Consider the following 9,467-nt stretch of genomic DNA (forward strand, 5'->3'; position numbering starts at 1 on the left):
AGGCGGGGAGAACCTCTCACTCTGAGAGCGGTGGCGGCACCACGGAAACGGAAGGTGCGATGGGTCACGGCGCTTCCTCTTTTGGGGGGGGGGGCTGCGGTCGCACATCTGCCGGCCGTGCAGCCACACACCGGCAGGGCAAGCCTGTGCATGCCCGCCCTCACCATCCACCTGCATCACCAAGCCGGGCGCTCCGTCACCGGGCCCCGCTTTTGGGGAAGCGAAAGTGAGCCCCCCAGGGCGTGCCCCACCTCGCTGGCCAGCAGAGGCCAGAGTCAGAAACCGCTGCCTGGGTGGGTGGGCGGCCTGGGTCAGAAATGCCAGGGCACAGACCCTCGGCCCCGGTCAGCTTGGGGGGGGACGCAGACCCTGCAGCGGGGTCCTGCAGAGGCCGGCGTGGGGGGCCCCGCCCGGTGTCTGCCCAGGCCCCGCCTGGAGGCCGGGCCTGGGGCGGCCTCTCCAGTGTCCCGCAGGGAGGCCCCGCGGAGATGGCCCGTGCCAGGAGAACGTTGGGGTGCACGGCCATGCCCCCGGGGTCAGGAGGGAAGAAGACAGGGTGCGAAGCAGCAGCACAAAACAAAACTCAGGCACCGGGATCAGAAGTGCGCCGTGCAGCAGGGACGGGAGGAAACCCTCGCGCTTCCTCCCATCGGTGCATCTGGCTCCGAGTCGGGACCGTGCCCTGTTCGAGCAGGAATGAGGCGTGGGCAGGGCCCCGACCCCCACAAACCCAGAGGTGTTTGCACAGTGACTGTCCTCTGGCCGGGTGACCGCCCCTCCCCCCCCGGCCTCGAAGACCTTCCAGGTGCAGGTGGTGCCGAGCGCGCACCGGCGGCAGGATCTGCCCCCTAAACTCCAGGCACGCCCAGCCCCCTTCCTGCCCCCAGATGGCGGGCGGGCAGGCAGTGGGGCCCAAACCCTTCGTCCACCCCCCGTTCTCCCACGCCGCCTGGTTCCATTGCAGGACACCCCTCCCCCGGCGCCCAGGCCCCTGGCCCCTCCTCACGCCCCACAGCCAACCGCCTGGCAGCTCGGGATCCACGCGGATCCGGGACCCCGGCGCCCGGCAAAGCCCGGTTCCTGCCCAGCCCCGGAGCGGGGTCCCTTCCTCCCCCGCTCGGCTCTCGGTGGTCCTTCCCGGGCCGCTCAGGCCCAGGGGTCCGGGCAGAGGGGCCTGTGGGGCCAATGCAGTCACGATCGAAACAGAACATTCACAACATCTGGGGGCGTCTCCCCAGGACGCCTCCTCGTCACGAAGGAAGACAGGGCGTTCACGGTGGAGACGCCCCGGGCTCTCCCTCCCCGGGCCATGGCCGGCTCAGGCCGTGGAGGCTCCGGACAGGTGGACCGGCCGGGCCCGGGCCCGAGCCTGCTGAGGGCACAGCCCCCTTGGGTGCTTCCAGGCTGACACGCAAAACCTCTCAGCCCGACCTCCGGGAAAAAACACAGCAGCGTCCGCGTGCACGGTGACGGGCTGCTCTCCGAAATGTCCCGGCTGTGGGGACAGGCGAGGCTGAGCAGCCGCCCAGACGGGAGGGCACCCAGGGGCCTCCGACGGGCCGCAGGCGACGCCCGCTCAGATAAAACGAGGGGAGGTTTTCGGCAGTCGGCAGGTGAGTGGGGGCTGCGTCTCAGCCGCATCGTGGACGGGCCCTGAGCGCCCTGCTTTAACCACCGGCTGCAGCCCGGGGCACCGAGGCGGGGACTGCCGGACGGCTCTTGCAAGTCCGGCTGAAGAGTGACCGGTGAATCCGCGCACAGACAGACACGTGAGCCTTTGTGCTCTTTTTGCCACTTCCTGTGTTTGTCTGAGCTGATGTCAAGTGACGAGGCAGAGCCAGCATTCCACCCCACGCCCCACCGCCCCACCAGGCCCCCCTCCCCCAGCGCACGTCCCAGTGGAGGGGGATGGGCCCCTCGTCCTCGGGCTCCCCCCCACCTCCCCAAAGGGCGGGAGAGGCGGGAAGGTGCCCCGTCCGGAGGCCCTGCCTCCGAGTGCCGGGACGTGGCTCTGGCCCTCCCAGCTGGCCCGGCGGCCTCCGGCCACCACCCACCTGCACAGACTTGGGCGCCGGGCCCCAGCCCTCAGCGCCCCTCCCAGAGCCCACCCAGGAGCCCGCCCCCCGTCGTAAGGTCACACCCTGAGCAGGAGCAGGGCGGCGACCGAGTCTCCCGGTGGGAAGGACCCAGCTTAGCCTGGGGGCAGGGGCGCAGCTGTGAGGGCCTCTGAAATTCACCCCCCCACCGTGGGGTCGTGGGGGGAAGGTCCCAGGGCCAGGAAGGGGTTCTCACCGAGAGTTCTGGCTGCGGGGAAGGTCCACGCCACGGTGCGGCCAGCTGCCGCCTCCCTGTCCCCTGCACTCTGACCCTTCCTAGAGCTGAGATGAGCACGGTGAAGGTTCGGGACAGTCCCCAAACCCCTGGGGAAGCAGCCGCCCTGCCCCCACCCTGCCCCACAGCCTGGTCAGACTCTTCCCTTGTGAGGTCTGGCCAGGCCGGCCCGGCGTGTGGGGGCGCCTGGCTTCCTGCAAGAAAGATGTCTCACCCCAAGTGCAGGTGATTCTGAGGGGCGTTTATTAGCACCGGGGACAGGGAGGCCAGGAGGGGCTGCTGCTCTGAGCTCACTTGGGGGGGTGGGTGGTCGGAGGAAAGGGGCCCTGGAGGCAGAACCAGGAGGCTGGCCCGGGACAGGGCTGCAAGCCCCGGTGGGCCCCCCAAGTCTAGGAGAGGCCCTGGCTGGGTAGCTCTGTTGGGGGTCGTCCCCATGTGCCCAGGTCCCAGGTTTGGTCCTGGTCAGGGCGTGTACAGGAAGCAACCCATGAATGCACACATAAGTATAAGAAAAATTGATGTTCTTCTCCCTCCCTCCCTCCCTCTCTCTCTCTCTATCTCCCTCCCTCCCGCCCTACTACTCTCTCTCTAAAAAATAAAAGTTTAAACCCTGACTGGAGTGGCTCAGTTGGTGGGGCATCATCGTCCCACAGAGCGAAAGGTCGCCGGTTCGATTCCCAGTCCGGGCACGTGCCTGGGTTTGGGCTTGGTCTGGTCGGGGTGCGTGTGGCAACCGAACAATGTACCTCTCCCTCTCTTTCTCCCTCCCTTCCCCTCTGTCTATAAATAAGCAAACGCTTTCTAAATAAATAAATAAAATCTAAGACGCATAAACGAGTACAACTTGAACAATAAAAGAGAGCATTCTGGAGAGAACCCTCGGGATGCATGGCTGAGGGGCAAGGAGGGCGAGGGGCCCTGCCGGGGCTTCCCCTCCAGGGTTCTCCTCCGCTTTCTGCAGGCGGGAATCGGGGGGCGGGGGGCTCTGGGGAGGGTCTCGGCAGGAACCCCGTCGGTGATTCCCCCGACCTCGCCCGGCGTGGCTGAGCTGGCTCAGGGGCACCGGTTGGAGTCCCCCCAGCTGTCCCCCGAACCCGGCGACTTAGGCTGTTCACCCTCCGTTTGCAGACGTGCAAACCGTCCACTCTTCCTGTCCTCGGTTCGGGGAAAGCCGGGCCCCCACCCCACGCGGTGGCTGTCAACTGCTCGGCTCGTTAACTGTCCGTCTCGGTTTCCCTCGTCCGCTGGGCCTGGCCGTCCGGCCGCTGCTGCGCGGGGCTGGCAGTCCGGTGGGGGGGGGGGGTGCACAGCAGGTGTGGCTCAGGCCTGCCCCCCGCCCCGCACCTGACCGCTGGGCACCCCTGCCTGGCAGCCTCCGCCGTGACCCCCGCCCACTCCGGCCGGGCTCGGGGCAGTGTCCCCAGCAGGGCGGGAGGCCGGGCGGGGCCGCTTAGAGCTGGAACCTGGTCTCCTCCCTGGAACACGGAAAGGGGCTGACGTGGCAGGCTCCTGGCACCAGAGGTTCAAGTCCACCCTCTCGGCCTCACCCAGTCTGCTCCCAGGGGAGGCCCCGCCCCGGCCAGGCCGCCCACACCCCAGCGCCGGCAGGGCCCGTCCCCTGCGCGGGGTCAGCCACTGGCGGTGGGACGCGTACGCTCCACGGGCTCGGGGCTGGCTGGCGGCGGGGACTCCTCTCCCGAGGCCCAGCACGCGGGGGTGCTGGGCAGGAGAGCGCCCAACAAGCCTGGCCTGTGCCCAGCAGGTCTTCTGGAAAGGCCCCAGTGCAGGGGGCGGGGCGGGGCGGGCAGCCTGTCCGGCAGACGGTGCCGGACCACCCAGCGGGTGAGACATGAACGGCACAGAGCAGGGGGGAGAGCGGCCGAACCTGAAAACAGGAGGAACCTCCGCAGCCCTGGGGCGAGCGAGCTCTTCCTTCAAAACACGTGAAACACACGAGTAAAAGGACATGGTTGCTCTGGCTGGTGCGGCTCCGTGGACTGAGCACGGGCCTGTGAACCACAGGGTCGCCGGTTCGATTCCCCGTCAGGGCACAGGCCTGGGTTCCAGGCCAGGTCCCAGTAGGGGGTGCTCGAGAGGCAACCACACACGGATGTTTCTCTCCCTCTCTTTCTCTCTACCCTACCCTCTCTGTCTAAGTAAAAGGGGGAGGCGGGTGATAAACTGGGTTTCCCAAATGTCCACATTTTCTGCTGCTCAGACGCCGCTGGGGAGAGAAACGAGGAGGCAAGCCGGGGACTGAAGGATCGTGGTTCGGATGTGCAGCTGATGAAGACCTGCCTGCAGATTTTTTTTAGTCTTAAAACTCAGTAGTTTTTTAAAAGCCCAGTTTTCTTTTTTATTTTATTTTATTTATTTCTTTTTTTTAGAGAGAGAGAGAGGAGAAGAGAAAAAGAAAGAGACACAAAGAAAGAAACACACTGATGCTTGGTTGCCTCTCACACGCCCCCTACTGGGGACCCAGCCCACAACCCAGCCCTGTGCCCTGACTGGGAATCAAACCGGCGACTCTTTGTTTCCCAGTCGGGCGCTCAATTCACTGAGCCGCACCAGCCAGGGCCCGTTTTCTTAAAATGAGCAAAATAGCTAAAGAGACACTTCCTGGGGAAAAACATACAAAGGGCCCAAAGACATTAAAACAAGGCCCGGCCGGCGTCAGTGGTCAGCAGGGGGACGTCACCCTGAACCCGGCAGGGCGGCGACTCAGTGTGGAACGGCTGGCCGTGCCCAGGGCTGGCCAGGACCAGCAACCCCGGGGACTCTCCCACGTCCCGGGGGCGGGGGGGGACACAATAGACGCAGCCACGTCGGAAGACAGCGTGGTGGTTTCTGGTCAAGTTAAATGAACATCTACTTAGGACCCAGCCATTGCACTCCTTTGTGTCCACCCAGGAGGGAGGAAAACGCATGTTCGCTGTTCACGGGGTCTGGTGAGGGGGGCGGGGGGCTCTGCTTGCCGGGGGTTGGGGGGTATGAACGGCACAGACACAGAGGCTGGTACCCGCCGGCTCACAGCAGCTGAAACTGGGCACCGCTCAGAACCCAGGGTCGGGCCTCCAGTCCGTTCGCACAACGCAGTGCTGCTCGGGAACCCGAAGACAGACGCACGAAAGGGCGTGGACCTGGAAAGCACTGTTGAGTGGAGGCACCCTACGTGAAAGAGTGTTTTTATTTGTTTATTTATTTCTAGAGAGAAGGGAAGGGAGGGAGAAAGAGAAGGAGAGCAACATCATTATGCAGTTGCCTCCTGTGCGCCCCCTGCTGGGGACCTGGCCCGACACCCAGGCATGTGCCCTAACGGGGAATTGAACCGGCGACCCTTTGCTTCACAGGCCTGCACTCAATCCACTGAGCCACTCCGGCCAGGGCTGTGAAAGAGTGTGCAATGTGTGGGTCCATGTGTGTGTGTGTGAATTACAGGAGCGAGAAACTGCCTTAAATCCCGCTCAGGGGTTCGCCCCCCTCACGGTGCGGGTGCCCCGGGCACAGAGAGGCACATGGAGTCTGACCTGGAAACCCGAGGGCCCTGGCTGTGGCTGTGGCTGCGGCTGCAGCCCAGGCCAGTGGCCGTGGGAACCCAGCCTCAGGCAGCAGGGCGACCGGCCTCAGCCAGTCCAGCACAGGAAACCGCCCGGATGGGCCTCTTCCCCGGGCCTGGCCCCTCAGGCCACCCGTCTGTGAGTACTAGGGCCCACTCTGTGTCGCCTGTGGCTCAGACGGAGAGAAGGTGGTCAGGACGCAGCACGTCCCACTGCGCGTGGCTGTGTGACAAGGGACCCCACACTCAGCGGCACAGAACGAGCATTTGTTGTGCCCCTGTGTTCGGTGGGACCCTCGGGCCCCACTGCGCTCCATCGTGTCCAGAGTCTCACCCGGAAGGCGCAGACCCTGTGGCTGCAGTGGAGAGGCCACTCGGCGGAGAAAGGACGGTCCCTCACCGCCTGGGGCCGGGGCCGCCGGATGTCCACGTGCAGAACCACCGGCCCACACACGGACCGCGCCCTTCACGGGTCAGCCCGGGACAGACCGCAGACCCAGATGTGACCCCCAGACCAGACCGGAAAGCCCCCAGGAGGCGACCTGGGGGGGGGACCTAGAGGACCTGGGGTTCGGTGCTGACTTTTCAGATGCCGCACTGAAGACACGGCCCGTGAGAGAGAGAGAGAGAGAGAGAGAGAGAGAGAGAGAGAGCCGATGGGCTGGGCCTCATTGACACCAGAACCTTCTGCTCCACGGGAGCCACTGCCACGAGAACGGGAGGACGAGCCACGGCGGGGGGGGGGGGGGCGGCCGGGGAGTATTTGCAACAGACATATCTGACGCTGGACTGGGGTCCAAAGTGTACGAAGAGTCCGTAAAGCCGGTGAGCAAAGAAGGGGGCCGGGTGAAGAACAGGCTAACACCTGAGCAGACCCTCGCCCAGGACGACACGCAGGGGGCACCTGAGGGAACCGGAAGACGCGCCCGGCCCACGTCACCAGGGACGCGCAGACTGAACACGACCCCGCTGCACCCGTCGGAGCGGCCGGGACCCAGAGCACGGAGACACCCAGCGCCGGGGGCGGGGAGCCTCGGGGACGCTCAGACCCCACCGGTGGGGCGCAGGTTGGGAGGCAGGTGGGCGCAGGTGGGGGGCAGGTGGGAGGCAGCTGGGTGGCTTCTCACAAAACCGAACAGGCTCACGGGACCCGGCAGCCACGCCCCTCGGCCTTTACCGGGGGAGTCGGCAGCTCCGCCCACAGAAAATCCTGCCCGTGGGCCTCCCTGCAGCTCCACTCCTGGTTGACAGGCCCGGCGGCCACCCAGAGGTCCCCCGGAGCCTGGGGGCGGGGTGGGAAGTCGCCGGGGCCCTCCGGACAGCGGGACGCGGTTCAGAGCTGCAGGGGAACGCGCTGTGGGGTCTGAGAAGCCGCGGAGGGGCCCGAGACGCGCACCAAGGAGTGAAAGGCGCGAAGTGAGAGGCCACGCCCCATGCGCCCCCACTCGGGACCCCCCGGGAAAGGCCGAGCCGTGGAGACGGGGAGGGGCCAGCGGGGGCGGGGGCGGGGGGAGGGATGCCCCGGGGGAGCCCAGAGGACGCGGGGCGGTGGCTGCTCAGTGTGACACCGTCACGGTGGACACACGTCACCCCCCATTCGTCCAGACCCACGGGGCGCGCCCCTGAGTGTGACCCCGGTGCGAACCGCGGCCTCGGAGGGGCCGGGTGTCAGCGCAGCCTCACTGACCGGGACAGGCGCGCCAGCCGGTGGGGACGTGGACACCGGGGAGGCCCGGCGGGTCTCTCCGCACCTGGTCTCACGGCTGCTGCGAGCCGGGAGCCCTCTGGAAACGCAGGGCGGTTGCCGCTCGCCTCTCCCAGGAGCCCGAGGGTCGAGCCGACAGAGAATAAAGACTCATGGCCCCCCACCCCCACCGGCCTGCAGCGAGTGAGTTCACGTGTGGGGAGAGAAAGGGCGCGTGGCCGTTGACGGGGATGGGGTGGCCCCACCCAGGGCCAAGAGAAGGCCGCACAGGACAGGGGGCAGGGGTGCTGGGCTCCAGGCAGGCCTTGGGGTGGACCCAGGGTTCCGTCGGAGAGCTGAGTGGGGCTGAGCTCCATGGAAGCTGGGGGTCGGCCAAACTGATCCCGATGACCGCGCTGACCAGCCAGTGGGCCACAGGCGGCTGGAGGTGGGGGAGCTCTGAGAGGCAGAGGGCCGGCCCCTGGCTGGGCGGTGTGGCCCCTCCTGAGACAGGGAGGCGAGGAGGCAGGGGACCGAGGCCGAGGGCAGGTGCCGGGACAAGGAGACCAGGCCGGGGTCTGGGCTCCGCCCGAGGAGACTGGCCTCTGGCCAGTCACGGGTGACCCGCCGCTGCGAACGGAATGCTCTTCCTCATTCCCAGGCTTCCACCCCCGCTCTGCCCACAGGGTGTTTCCCGAGTCCCCGAGGGGTGTGCCTGCCGGCTGGCCAGGCTACCCTGGGCGGGGAGGCCGGGTCCCCTGGCCCCACTGGGCCACCATGCAGGCCGTGCCTGCGCCCGCCCACCCTCTTCAGTGAGCTCCCAGCCACCGGAGAGCCGGCGGGGTTTGGGGGTGCTCCAGGAACTGCTGGAGGGCAGGACTCAGGTGGGGGGGCACCTTCCCCACACTCTCGGGAGCAAACTCTTGACCTCCCGGCCCTCAGCCCCACCCTCGCCCTCCCTTCCCTGAGGCGCAGCCCGTCTCCAGGTCCCGCCCAGCTCACGGCTGGCTGCCGGGAGCAGCACAGACCTGGCAGGCGCCACAGCCCGCAGCCCCCAGGCGAGCAGGGATGCAGGCCCCTGCCCTGCGACCGGGCCCCCGGGCTGGGACTCTGGAGGAGGACACTGTGCTGAGCTGGGCCTCACTGCCTCGGTCCCAGAGCTGGATGCAGTGGGTCCCCTGCAAACCCGCCCTCTGAGCCGGGGGGCTCTGTTGCACTAAGCGAGGGGCTCACCCACATCCGCCCCTCACAATTCTAGGGGCACACCACCCGCCCAGCTGCTCCAGCCAGCCTCCTGAGACCCCACCTCTGTCCTCAGGCCCCCTCCTGGACCCCACCTCTGTCCTCAGGCCCCCTCCTGCCCGGGGCAGCCTCCTCTCCTGACTCGGCTGGTCTGCTGTGCATGGGCTCCGGGACGGAGGAGCCCCCCGGTGTGGTGGGGTCTCCCCCCGGGGCCGGGGCAGTGCCAAGGGCGCCAGACCAGATGGACACAGGGACCTACAACCCCTTCAGCCATCACTGCCTGCCCCTCTCCGAGGTATAGGGCACCCCGAGGCTCTGGCAGGGGGGACGCCGTGCTGCACGGTGCAGGCTGGATGGGACACTTTCAGGTGTGGGAGGACAGGCCCCCCCCACCGTGGCCGCTGCCTCGGAGGGGACGGCGGTGGGACGAGGAAACAGCCATGACTGGGGCCAGCCCGCACACCACTTCCTCCCGAGCAGGTGTCGGAGCAGCCGGGGCCGGCACGCCCTTCCTCACAAGACACAGACACGGGTTACGAAACGTGTTTTTATTTTAAGTCAAAGTACCAGGCAGATACTTGCAAAACAACGTACAAAGTGAAACTCAGATGCCTGGGTCCCTGGGCGGCCTCTGAGCACCAGTGAGGAAAACCA

Source organism: Phyllostomus discolor, chromosome 9 (genome assembly GCF_004126475.2).
Source record: "Phyllostomus discolor isolate MPI-MPIP mPhyDis1 chromosome 9, mPhyDis1.pri.v3, whole genome shotgun sequence".
In the NCBI taxonomy this organism is placed as follows: domain Eukaryota; kingdom Metazoa; phylum Chordata; class Mammalia; order Chiroptera; family Phyllostomidae; genus Phyllostomus; species Phyllostomus discolor.